Consider the following 12,798-nt stretch of genomic DNA (forward strand, 5'->3'; position numbering starts at 1 on the left):
TCATTGGATCATGTAAAGAAATGGTCTATAAAGAACAAATACAGGGAAAGTTGGTTTTCAGTATAATAGATGTTCATATTGCTTGAAAGTTGCCAAACCTCCAAACTCACACGTCTTTTGGCGTCCCTCATTTCTTCACACCATGCATTGAACATCAAGAAAGAAAGCTAAACATTGATTCTGAACATCTGTAAATATTACTCAAGATGTATTTTGTTATATTCTGCTTCCTAACTCTAAATCTCGAAACCGTCCTTCCTGCATCTTCCCCAGGCTCATGTTGAAGCACACCCTCTTCAGAGGAAAGTGTTTAGTTTTGTTGTTGGTTTGCATACTCCAGTCCACATGAGTTCTCATTTGACGTGAATTTGAACAAATTTAACTCATTGCCTTTGAGTCTCCCTTCTGACAACTCATAGCCATCTGTTTGATGTTGTTGTTTACACACACTTAAAGGAATACTTCAGCCACAATTGCAATTTGTTTATGAATAACTTTCCCTGTGACCAAAGATTTTCAAAGACATAATTACAGCTAGCTATGTTAGTTTTACAATAAAGAACCTTGAACCTGTGGTACCATGAAGTCTTGAAGACAACATTGTTTTACTTGAGTATCCGTCTATGAACAAATAATATATCAAAAGAGAAAAGTCTTAAAGGGTTCATATCTATATGTTGTGTCTCTAGTGCAGTGGTTCTCAAAGTGGGGGGCGCAGAGGAATGACAGGGGGGAGCGCAGTAGGAAAAATGGTTATTAAAAAAAAAAAAAAAAAAGATTTAAAAAAAATCATATTTCGAAAAATTATTGAATCGAAAATAATATGATACAGTACAGTACTATTACGTCTGGGTCTCTGTGTTTCATTAAAGCTCGGCTCTGTGTGTGTGTGGAACGAGCCATTTTCTGTGTGTGCGCAAGCGAGAGAGAGAGAGAGAGAGAGAGAGCGCACCGGTACCGGAGATCGTTGATGTTAGCTTCTGGTGCTAGCGAGCTACGCTAACAACAAAGTGGAGGAGAGTCCTCTCCGGTCAGACTGAGAGGCTCAGTGAGCTAAAGGACTCTCTGTGTTATCTCAGTGGGTCTCAAACGTTTTGGTCACCATTAATGTAAACAATTATTTCCGAGGCACACGTTTATATGATCATTATAGTTATAAAAAAATAAGACAATAAATGAAAAACAGGTATGAAATACTATATGACAGTAAAACAAGAATAAAGTTTAAAAGGGTGATTTGTAAAATATCCATAAAGAAATAGTAAATCTGTTTACAGTTCCGTTTCAAATGGGTGTTGAGAGAGGTATCCATAGGTCTCTTCATGTTGCTCTCAAAGTGCACCAGATTGATGCTTTTAACTTCAATATTTAAAAATAAATCTTCCCGGGGGAGCTTGCCCCCGGACCCCCCTGTGTAAGGTCCACACACCACCTATAAAAGTAGCACTTTACCCCTGCTTACACCTATATGCCGTGAGCTGATTATCGAGCCTTCATTGTAACTGTCACATTGTGTATGTGCGTGTGGGGATTGTTGCAGTAGAAAGTTCCACTGTAGCGCCCGGTACATTAATGGGAAAACCTAAATGTTTGAGCACCCTCTATGAAACGTCAAGCTACCCCACATACAGTACCCCCAAAATAAATCTCTGGCGCCGCCACTGAGCCTGACTATTTGTGTTGGGGGGGCCCGACTTTTTTTTTTATCCAAAGGGGGGGCCTGACAGAAAAAGTTTGAGAACCACTGCTCTAGTGTGACATGTTATCTACTTTAATGTTCAAAAAGTTCTTTATTTTTCTCATACTGCCTGTGCTGCAGCACCTCCTTTCACCCTCTGTCTGAAACCAGAGCCCAGTCTGCTCTGATTGGTTAGCTGGCCAGCTCTGTTGTGATTGGTCAACCGCTTAGAGATGTCCTGCCTTGTATCCCATCACGTACAATGTGTTTGAGCACTAGCCAATAGAAGCGCTAGTGTTACATAGTGATGTCATCATGTTACAGAAGTAAAACTAAGGATAATCTAGGTGTTTCCGGCATAACATCAATTTACAAACTCCCACACATCTCCTGAAGTATTGTTTAATCAAGCCATTTCTTCATTATTTGATTCTTTATACACCTTCAAGGCATGCTAGAAAATGTTTCTTTAAGACTTTAAGAGATTGATACTGTGTCTGAGCAGAGAGGAAATGTGAGCTTTCAGATGATGACAGCATGATTATTTTGATGAGGAAGCCAAGTCAATTCAGAGCGTTCAAGAAGGTGTAGTCACACACACACTAAGTTTATCATGCATGCATTTGGGGTCATCATATTGATTGATATTGTCTCCATTACGTCAGCCTGGTGCCTGGAAACAAAAACAGTTCCTGAGAATCAGACATGGTGTCAGGAAACCAGACAACCTCTGGGTCAGCCAAAAGAAACTATTCCTTCATCAACAACTGTGTGCAAGTAAGCCACATGTCCACCCATTCTCGCAATTATTATTATTAAAACCATGACATGAAATAATTATGAGCTCAAAGCCATGAAATTAGTTTCCTGTTTGGCACATGGAAAAGTTATTTTGTTGCTGTCACACTTACTCTTTTCATTTTATGTATTTATGCAATTTTACAGCATTTCCCGCTGCAGTCAGCCTGGGCAAAACACTTCACCCCAAATTGCTCCTCTGGTGATTGTCCACAGTACTGAATGTATGTAACTCGCTTCGGATAAAAGCGTCTAATAAATGACATGTAAAAAAAGAAAAGAAAGTGAGGAAATTGCTGAGGCCAATCCAGAAATGGTTAATGGACTTTATACAAAGTGCTATTTTAGTCTTTACAGCCTCTTAGAGCTATTACAACGAGCCTCGCAACATCCCGATCAATCAGAGCACACTGGGCTCACAGGGAGGGGGGAGGGGCAGGAGCTCCAACAAGCCGTTTAGGACAAAGAGTGAATACACATACTTTACAGAGATGCTGTTTGAGAAACCAATGTGAGTTTGGAAAATTGCACAATATAAATCTATTCTAGTAGACCTCAACAATGGAATTATGATCAGTAGAAATGGGACCTTTAAACCAAACTCCTCACATGTATCCCATACAGGCAATATAAAACGTAATTCTAATGCTCATTTGAAGGTTTATATCTGTATTTGATGTTGAGAAACGTTTAAATAATGTAATGTTCAAAAAGGTCTTCATTTTCTCATACTGCCTGCACTTGATTTTCAGGCTATGATGTGATTGGTCAACTGCTTTAGAAATGGGAGGAAAAAACTCCCTCTTGATGTAAACTTTGCGATTTTAGCCTTCGCAGACCATTCACATGCAAAACAAAAACCTATATAACACACTATGGGAAAATGAAAATCTTAAAGAGCACAATGTAAAACAGCAAATAAGTAAACATTTTATTAAAGTAGTTTTGGATGTCAATATCATTGGATATTATTTATTGTTTTAATTTTGTAATTTAGTTGCTTCTGTGTCTATTCTCATTGTAAAAAACAAAATATCTATTGAAAAAGCCTAGGGGAAGGTTTCATTTCCACTGTGGAAATGAAACCTTCCCCTAGGCTTTTTCAATAGATATTTTGTTCCCCCCCTCTTCCCCCCCTCTTCCCCAAGGCTTTTTCATGAGCCGAAATGGCCCTAATTATTCGACAAAGTGACTCCTGCTGAAGTCTCCTCGCAGGTGACATTACACCTGAAAGTGTGGTGTCATACAGTTACAGCAGTAATGACAGGCAGCGGAGTGCTTGGTCATAATGAGAGGCAAGCATCGACTGCTGCCGAGGTTCAGATGGAGCCAGGAGTAGATTGAGCGAGATGAGAAAATTAGCCTTAATGCGGCGACTCCATCACCTCCTCCTCATCTCATCACAAAGCACCCCTGTGCCAAGGTCCACAGGTAACAAAGCTGTACTCCCCCACTGCTCGCACTCATCGTGTCCCTCTGTAATTTATTTTCTCCATATGTCACCTTGACCAAACAATTTCGCTCATTTTGGAAATTGTTAATGTAGCCTTAGTTGGTTGTCAGGTAGTTGCAAATGTGTCAAAGATGCTTATCAAGCCAAGAAGGGACAAACTGATCAGAGAAACATATAATAATAGTTTGAACAACAGTGAGCTTCTTTCTGTCGCCCTTTGCTAACATCTGACATTTCCCTCGTCTTCGCACATCACAAAATATATTGTTTGAAAACACTTTATGGCAACTGAATTTTCTTGGTCTTGTTTTAAATTTGACTTGTGAGGGTTCTCTAAAATGTATCTTGCATTGAGTGATTGTTTGATTAATTAAAAAGCTACATACAGTATAACAAATATAACTGTACTAGCTATTGTATGGGTGTTGTTGGTGTTTCAGTTTACTTTAATTTATATGTATAGTGCAATATTATTTGTAACACTTGGTGGCGGGGTTTAACTGCACCAGGTGTATAAAAGGGGTCATAGAGGAGAGGACGAGGACACAGGAGCAGCCCAGCCCAGCCCCGGCAGATGCTCATACCACAACTATTGACACAGTGTACTTAAACCTTGGTATGTAAAGCAATAAAACATCTGTTTGTGTCTGCGTCAGGATCACTCTAAACCCTCCTGTGAATTAATGTGTGACGGCCCCTAGGCCTGAGACTCAGGTCCCTAACCAGGTTAGCCACTCCCCAAATCAGGAGAGATTGCTGACACCTGATTTGGGTTGACTGCTCAGCTACAAGTATGGGTGCCTGAGCAGTCAGTCTCTCTCTCCTCTTGGGTAGCTTGGCTCTACTGGACCTTGGTTGGTTGGTTGGTTGGTTGGTTGGGTGGTTCTTTCTTTATATACTGATGCATGTTCACACACCCACACACTACACACATAACTGATTAACTGACTTCATAGTTAATTTAGTTTCTTTAAATAAATGCACTTCAATTGGATGAATCATGTGTGGTCTCCTTCCTTTGTCCGTCCTTGAGCCAGGGCGTGACATGGGGGCTCGTCTAAAGTCAAAAGTCAAATTTTGACATACATTTTGTCGGTATGAATTTTCTGTACTAATTTAGGTTGGAGTATCACACATGGATGTAGTTGTTTTGGAGAGCTTTATTATAATCTAGTTTGGGCCAGAGTTCTTTGAGGTAAATATGATAAATGTTTGGTGTGGCATGTGACTGGTGTTCTCCTCTGTGAGGCCAAGCAGCAGGTTCTAATAGAGTCTGTTGTCGGGGGTTGGGTTTAGTGTGACAAAGTGGCTAGAGCAGTTGTCTCGGGATCACGTCCATGGTTTCTTGTGGGGTCGCTGTGTATACAGTTGCTTTCCAGTGCCACTGGGTTTCAGTGAATAAATACCCGCCACAAGTATCTGTACGAAGACTAGGTACGAGTTTAGTCAGATAAGGGACATACTCTAATGAGTTAGTTGAGCATGGGGAGTCACCAGTTGTTGTTGCCACTAGTTGCATAGTGTAAAGGTTTGGTGTATGTTACCTCAATGTGGTTATCTAGGTTGCTAGATTTTTGTGGTTTGATATGGCTAACATTGTGGAAGATTTTGTTCAGTGTCCCTCGGCTGAGTTGTTGGAGCAATGTACAAAGGAGCAGTTGTTGAAGATTGCTCATTATTACTCTGTTGATTTTGATTCCAAGCAAACAAAGGAAACCCTGAAAAGTGTTATAAAGGCTCATTTGCTAGACTGTGCGGTACTGAAGGACAGGGGAGGTAAGAGCATTGTCACTAATTATGTGTCTGGCTTAACATTTGAACAACAGAAAGAATTGTTGATTCTTGAAAAAGAGGTGGAACAAATCAAATACAAAAAGGAACAAATGAAACTGGATTTGGAACTGCAAAAATTGGATTTGATTAGGGCAGGTAAAATGTCTGCATCGGCACTGAATGAGGAACTTGTAAGTTCACACTTTGATGTTGCAAGTAATTTACTGTTGTTACCAAAGTTTAATGAAAATGATATAGACTTTTTTTTGTCTGTTTGAGCGTGGTGCAGATTCAAGGGGCTGGCCTGATGAGGACAGAACTTTAATGTTGCAGTGTGTGTTTACAGGTAAAGCACAAGAAGCCTACTCCGCTTTATCTTCTGATGCCTGTAAAGATTATGATACGGTGAAATCGTCTGTTTTGAAGGCTTATGAGTTGGTGCCTGACGCGTACCGCCAACGTTTTAGAGACTGGCGAAAGAGTGGTAACAAAACACATGTGGAATTTACACGGGATTTGATCTTGCATTTCAAGCGCTGGTACTCTTCTTCTGGGGTAAAAACATTGGATCAGTTATGTGATTTAATCATTCTGGAGCAGTTGAAACAGTCGGTCCCTGAGAACATTGCAACCTATATTAATGGACATAAAGTCACATGTCCTAGGGAGGCAGCAGTACTGGCTGATGAGTATGTGTTGACGCACAGGCGCATCTTTGGTGAGCGTTATGAAAGGAATGAATCTCAGAGAGCAGGATCTTTGTCCCCAAAGTTTGCACAGCATCCTAATGGCACAAGCAATGCAAATGTGTGTAATTATTGCCATCAACAGGGTCATTGGAAAAAAGAATGTCCTTTGCTAGAGGGGAAAAGCAACAATTTTCGTGTGAAGTCAGTTGGTTTGGCTACAACTGTTCATAATCCCAGAGTCGGTGAAACAGAAGTCTTGGCTCCATTGCAAATGCAGGGCAAGGCAATTGATATCTCAGAGGTTGAGTCGGGTTATGCTTCGTTTATGTCTGACGGTTTCGTAACCCTAGTTGGGAGTGACAAGAAAGTTCAAGTCAGGATTTTGAGGGACTCTGAGGGGCGCTTTGAATACTTTGGTGAGGGAGGCCATCTTGCCTTTTTCTCCAGATTCAGACACGGGGCGCTGTGTTCCAGTTCGAGGGATTGGTCTGCAATCCATTTCTGTGCCTGAGCATAAAGTGTTTCTGTCCTGTGATTTGGTCCAGAGAGAAGTGGAGGTTGGTGTTCGTCCAGAGTTGCCCATGACTGGAGTGGACATCATTTTGGGAAATGACCTGGCAGGTGGTCGTGTTTGGCCAGATCATGCAAAGCCATTCAGGGGTAACAAAATAAACATTGAAGGAAAGAGTTTTCATGTTAGAGGCGAGGACTGGTTTTGTACTGATAAGTGTGGAATGATGAACTTTGCTAGAAGAAGCAGTTGTTACAGATGTGGCAGGAAGAAACCCATGAGGGCAAAGATGATGAAAGCTGGAAGAACAGATAGTTGGAAAACTCTGGCTGGGAGGAGCAGGGGTCTCTTCAGTGTATATGATTGGAAGTGCAAAATGTGGCAATGTCAATTGGGCTAGAAGGTCAGAGTGCAACATTTGTAACACACGGAAGTATGTGAAAGAGAGCTACAGTAACCTCTTTGGGTAAGATGGGGCAGGCAAGGGGAGCTTCGTCCCAGTCTTCTTGAAGTGTTGGCCGTACAGGCATTCCCTGTTTTGTCCACTGAGCAGCATTAGTTGCTTTTCCTGGGGTTAGGCTATAATGATTGCAGGTTTTGTGCAAATTTCGGTAGTCACCTCAGGTACTTTTTGTCATAGTTCCTTCTTTGCTTAGTATCACTTTTGATAGGCTTATAATGCAGTTTGTATGTGCTCTGAGACGTGTTACTCAGATTTATGAATTGGAAGAAAATGTTGTGTCTTTTTTTGTTTTGTTTCAGGATCTGAGGTGCTACCTCATTCTTAAGGGGGGAGGTGTGACGGCCCCTAGGCCTTAGACTCAGGTCCCTGGTTAGCCACTCCCCAAATCAGGAGAGAGTGCTGACACCTGATTTGGGTTGACTGCTCAGCTACAAGTATGGGTGCCTGAGCAGTCAGTCTCTCTCTCCTCTTGGGTAGCTTGGCTCTACTGGACCTTGGTTTGTTTTGTTCTTTCTTTATATACTTATGCATGTTCACACACACACACACACCCACACACAACACACATAACTGATTAACTGACTTCATAGTTAATTTAGTTTCTTTAAATAAATGCACTTCAATTGGATGAATCATGTGTGGTCTCCTTCCTTTGTCCGTCCTTGAGCCAGGGCGTGACAAATGGCAAAAGGATATAGGACATTGGAACATTGAAATTGCCATTACCATAACAAACATTACACTGCATTGCAGACAGTAAAATATGTTAATCACCAAGAATTAACACACAAAGGATTATTTTCATCGTGGTCCACTACATCACAAGGTATCTGCATTTTCCCCTTATCAATTGTGGTTATCAAGAAAAGTGTCACACTTATTGGAAGTCATATAAACTTTGTAATAATCATAAGTAGGATTTATCATCTGGGGACCATGAATGTCAGTTAAAATGTCATAGTAATCGATGAAATGGTTAGTGAGATATTTCAGTTTGGACCATGTGTGGACCCCCAATACTACGTGTCTCTAAAGTCTGTTATACTTTAACATGGGTAGGTCTTTTAAAATATACAATACAAAGTGAAAGAACCAACCTGTAGAGAACTAAAATATGACATGACAATCATCATTTATACACTAATTCTATATCTTAAAAATGGAGCGGGCTGGGTATTTTTTCATTTCATACACTTACAACATTTGACACTTACAACATTTTCCAAAACATACCTATATCATCCTGTACCAATCTCTCCTGCACTTGTCATGACAATTACTGCATTCCCATGGTGGGGCTTATCCTGCTGTTCCACCGCCCTTATTCTCTACTTCTCCTCCCCAGTTTGTTGAACAAATACTGTCCGAGGAGACTTCTGCAATAGCGATCTGCTGAAACAACACGATTAATTATTTGTATATATCCCGGGTCTATCAGCTATGGGATTAGACGGATGAACATCCCTATATTTTCTCTGCTCAAGGGAAAAGTCTAAGATCATGTAGTACAAATATGACAAATAAAGATTTTTTTTATTTCTCACAATTTTGTCATACAAAGATATTGCACAAAATATCTTTGTTTACTTTCAAAACTGATCGCACTGTGCCTGCAAACTTGGAATAACAGCTGTATTATGAAGCTGAAAGTGCACAGTTCTGAATATATATGTGCAGAATATGTCCGATTTCGGAGAGGATCTTGAACATTACAGCAGCAGCACTGTGAGGTTCAGCTCTTACAGAAACACAATGACCCTCAGAGGAAAACAAACATGCTGATGCTGATCCATCAAGAGACGCACAGCTGTAATTAGCAAGGAGCATCATGGGAAAACCTCACACTGTTGCCCTGAACTAAAGAGAGTGGATCCATTACCTCACTTTATGGAGGAACACTAAAAACCCTGCAGAAGGTCCAAACCTGAACAGCATGTTCGAAACAAAGGAGCTCCTTGAATCCTGAGCAAAGGAAGTACAAATGTTGCAATTGTGTCTCTATCTGCTGCGCTAAAGGTGAACATATTGATTCTAACTTGGAGACTTGTACAACTCATTTAGCTCAGACACATTAAACATGACTACTGCAATTGTCATCTCTCGCAAATTATGTTAGTTTAGTTAAGTGTTTTTGTCTTTGTCTAGTGATTTTCCCCTTTAATTTTGAATAGTAACCTTTCCTCTCGTTTCAGATACTCTGACCTCCCTTCCTTATGTGTCTCCCACTCCTGTGATTGTCGACCACGCCCCTGATTGTTTCCACCTGTTCCCCATTACCTGGTGTATTTATTGTCCTCGTCTCCCTTTGTCCTGTGCCGTTTCGTTTCTTGTGACAGTCTACCAGAATATCATACCAGAAAGAATCCCAAGCAGAGTTTTGTCTAAGTATTCATATATTCATGCTCCTATTATTTTCCTCATTGAAGTGATTTTGTTTTGTTAGTGTTTTTTCCTCATTAAGAGTGACTTTTTTTGATACTCGTTAAGAGTGATTTAGTTTTTGTTTACCACTGTCGTTGAGCTTTGGTTTGAATAAAACCTTTTTTGTTAAAAACCTGTGAGTCGTGCATTTCAGTTCAAAATTCAGTCATAACAGCAATGTATTCATCTGAAAAAGAGGTTTGAAAACAAATATTTTAGACTATTTTAACAGTTTGTTCTACCACTGAATGCTTTTGTATTATAAAAAAGAAGCCGTTTACTATACAAGCTGAATTTTAAACAAACCCATTTAAATAGTGCCATATTGAGGCAATTCTATTGGCCATTGTATTTGGCATAAATTCATACCAAACGTCAAAATGTACTTTTTTTGTATTTGTAGTGTTTTAAAATGATTTCAATGCCAGAAAAGTTGAAATACATTCAAAATGATTATACTTTACTAAACTGCTGCACGTTGTACTTCTAACATAGGCTACATGATACATTTAACAGAACATATTTTTGATTAACTGTTTTATTTTGTAGAGCCTGACAAGACACACACAGCCACCAGGTGTCATTGTAGACCCACATCACACAGTTCTGTATATAAAAAGGGCTGTTCTTGGTATTCAAAATAACTTTTTGCAAAAAACGTTTTCCTTATTTATGTTATAAATCAAAAAGAGCTCATGAAATCTTATCTCTGAGACACGATGGTATTTTGCAGGCTCGCTGATAAAGCTCCACAATTACTTTACAGTCTGCTATCTGTAACTGAGTCTCACACACTGACAGGGTCGGCGTCATGGGGGGTCATTCGCGGGTCATGCCCCCCCAAATGAGTCACTGTGCCTCCCCAACGCAGGGTGGGCAAGCCTTACCACTTTGCCGTTTTTTTCTTTTTTTAATCATATAAGTGAAAACGTTTCCACTAAAGGTTTTTTGTGTGAACTACATCAGAAATAAAGAATACAAATATAAAACACAGCCTGAGGTGTACTCACTGCTGCTCTCTGATTGGTGTGTTGCTTGACCAATGACCCCCGACCTTTTTTTTGTTATCATTACGTGGATGTGTGTTTAGATGAAAGCCGATCTGTTCATCTGTTATACTGAACAGTAAAGCCATCGAAAATAATATGATATACAGTACAGTACAAGTAGCCTACTTCTGGGTCTCTGTGTTTCATTCAAGCTCGGCTCTGTGTGTGTGTGGCACGAGCGCATTTTGTGAGTGTGCGAGTGGTAATGTGGAATGTTGTTGTTAGCATCTGGTTAGCTAGCTATGCTAACGGCTATAAAGAGCTGTTTCTACACCAAGGTGGAGGAGAGTCCTCTCCTGTCAGACTGAAAGGATCGTATAACCTCAGCTCAGTGAGGTAAGGACTCTCTCAGTGTTTAGAAAGTTAATTTTAGTGTAAGTTATCTCAGTGGGTCTCAAACGGTTTGGTCACCATTTATGTAAGTATTTTAGAGGAATACCTTTATATGATCATTATAGTTATTAAAGAGAGAATAAATGAAAAACGGGTATGAAATACTATAGGACAGTAACACAAGAATACAGTTTAAAAGGGGAATGATTAGTAAAATATCCAAAAAGTAAATCTGTGTAAAGTTCTGTTTCATATGGATGCTGAGAGATGTAGGCTATCCATAGATCTCTTCATTTTGCTCTCAAAGTGCACCAGATTGATGCATTTAACTTCAATATTTTAAAAAATAATCTTCCCGGGGAGCATGCCCCCAGACCCTCCTAGAGGAGGTTAGGTCCACCCCCACCTAAAACATGTTCACATGGATAGGATACTAAATACATTTGCACACTTTTTATATGGTGACCTATGTCCATATCAAATCAAGTTTTATTTATATAGCACATTTTTCAACGATTTTTGGTCGAGCCAAAGTGCTGTACATATAATAAAATAACCTACAGTAAAGACACTTTACAGAAAATACAACAGCACAGTTTGTGCAGAATATCATGAGAAAACGGCACCCTATGTCCATACGTTTCTGTTTTGGTGGTCGTGCCACAACCGTGCGCACAAGTCATAGGTGCGCTATACAATAGCACTACACCCTGCAATGTGTGTGAAAGACAATAGACTTTACAGCATGTTTTTTGAAATTGAAGTTGCGTTGGTGTTTGTGTGTTGGTTGTTGACGGCAGTGTGTGCCCCCCCTTGGTAAATGATTTCCCCCCCATTCGATTTGTTCTAGAGCCGACCCTGCACACTGAGCTTATCAGCAGTATGTGTGGGTGTGATATGTGTCACAGTCAAACTGCAGCAGAGGAGATTAAACTGCAGCTCTATTACAGAGGTGTCACCGCCACACACAGGTATTAAAAACACACACACTGGAACATCTTTAATGGAAATAAGAAATTGGGAATGAGGGCGAGTTGAATTCTTGAATAAAAATGAAAGAGCTTATACCATAAAACAATAGGGCAAAAACACGTCTGTATTTGATATCAATTTTGAATTACTACACTTTTGCTTATCGTATATTTTCTAAAACATCGCACACAGTTTTACATCAAGGGGCTGCATCGCAAAGGAATAGTTTCTGAGATTTACATGTGAAAATGTGTCTGAAGCTAGCAGCTTGTTAGCCTAGTTTAGCTTGGTTTAGCCTAAGGAAGTGCCAGTAGGGAGACTTTGTTACATCACATCTTCAGCTCCAAGCATTTCAGTATCATTGTTTGTCTCCTGAGGTTTCCAAGGTCATTGAAAATCAACCTTTCGCCTTGACTCTGTGTTTTTAAGACAGCGACTGCTCACTTATTTGCAGCCAGCTTGCCCTTCGAAGCCTTTAAAATCCAACCTCTTGACCTGAGGAGACAGTAATTGGAGTAGAGCTCAGTGCACTTAGCATGACACCACAGCACTGCATAGCTTTTCTCAGAGCACCTGAGAGCAACATTAAGATTCCACTGGAGTACGGGAACAGCAGCAGTCAAATGTCTTTTTGCAGCCCTCTCTGCAGAACGGCACA

Source organism: Pseudochaenichthys georgianus, chromosome 4, assembly GCF_902827115.2.
Source record: "Pseudochaenichthys georgianus chromosome 4, fPseGeo1.2, whole genome shotgun sequence".
Lineage (NCBI taxonomy): Eukaryota > Metazoa > Chordata > Actinopteri > Perciformes > Channichthyidae > Pseudochaenichthys > Pseudochaenichthys georgianus.